The sequence below is a fragment of the Perkinsus marinus genome (genome assembly GCF_000006405.1).
Source record: "Perkinsus marinus ATCC 50983 genomic scaffold scf_1104296958530, whole genome shotgun sequence".
NCBI lineage: Eukaryota > Perkinsozoa > Perkinsida > Perkinsidae > Perkinsus > Perkinsus marinus.
In genome coordinates, this window is record NW_003206749.1 from 1 (window position 1) to 1039 (window position 1039).

General features: G+C 48.3%; 3 non-coding genes across 3 annotated transcripts; all 3 read left to right on the forward strand.

Annotated features, from left to right (window-relative positions):
• The first annotated feature begins 65 nt into the window (after positions 1-65).
• Pmar_PMAR026058 lies at positions 66-138 on the forward strand. The gene has a single exon. It is a non-coding gene; the product is annotated as a tRNA-Met (tRNA).
• A 590-nt stretch (positions 139-728) lies between these two features.
• On the forward strand, positions 729-800 carry Pmar_PMAR026059. The gene has a single exon. It is a non-coding gene; the product is annotated as a tRNA-Gly (tRNA).
• An 87-nt stretch (positions 801-887) lies between these two features.
• Positions 888-960, forward strand: Pmar_PMAR026060. Its single transcript has one exon. It is a non-coding gene; the product is annotated as a tRNA-Met (tRNA).
• The last annotated feature ends 79 nt before the right edge of the window (positions 961-1039 follow it).

Sequence of the window (1039 nt, forward strand, 5' to 3'; positions counted from 1 at the left end):
GTGGATAGTTATGCTCAGCACGTCAGGGCGATACAGGAGTTTGTAGTACAAACTTTGTACGCATGAGCAGCTTGGCGCAGTGGATAGCGTGTTGGGCTCATAACCCAAAGGTCCCTTGATCGAAACAAGGAGCTGCTACTCATCACAATACACCCGAGATGGTTATCAAACTGAGAGGTGCAGCTTATCGACTGCATAGATCAGTCTTATCGAAAAATTTTTACTAAACAGGGTCGGTGTTTTCGTACCATTCCATGCGATTGGCCCAACCGTGCCAGTTCAGGGGAAAAACAACGTCAATAAAGCGTTGTCCGTGCATAGAAAAGAGCTATTCACCTAGAGCAGAACTCCTTGCAGGAATGATGAATGACCGCTCGGTACCTCAGAACGCGTTGCGAAGATGAACCAACAGCCCAAATTCACGAGCCGCCGCATGCGGATTCAAAATGTGCTTGCAATCAGGAACTTCGATGTCACGAAAAAGTTGTGCAGCTTGTGCCGAGCTAGCTGTAGTATGTGATGAGAACCTTACCAGTTGGAGTTATCAATCGAGATAGAATGCGGCCTACCATGCGAGAGATCTAGTAGCAGTTCGCTATCTCAGGTACGCGTTTAAGGCCTAATCAGACTCTTGGCCGCGGGATGGTTGACGACGGTACGTCCGAGAAGGGATTCAGATGTTCCTCTACAAGTATCGCAGGAATACTCAATCACTACATCAGTGATATGCACCGCTAGTCTAATGGTTAGGATATCTGCCTTCCAAGCAGATGGTCCGGGTTCGATTCCCGGGCGGTGCAGTTCGTATCAACGTGAGAAGGGTCTTCAGGCTATCGTGGAATAGTTATGCTCAGCACGTCAGGGCGATACAGGAGTTTGTACGCATGAGCAGCTTGGCGCAGTGGATAGCGTGTTGGGCTCATAACCCAAAGGTCCCTTGATCGAAACAAGGAGCTGCTATTCATCACAATACACTCGAGATGGTTATTAAACTGAGAGGTGCAGCTTACCGACTGCATAGATCAGTCTACCGAAAAAT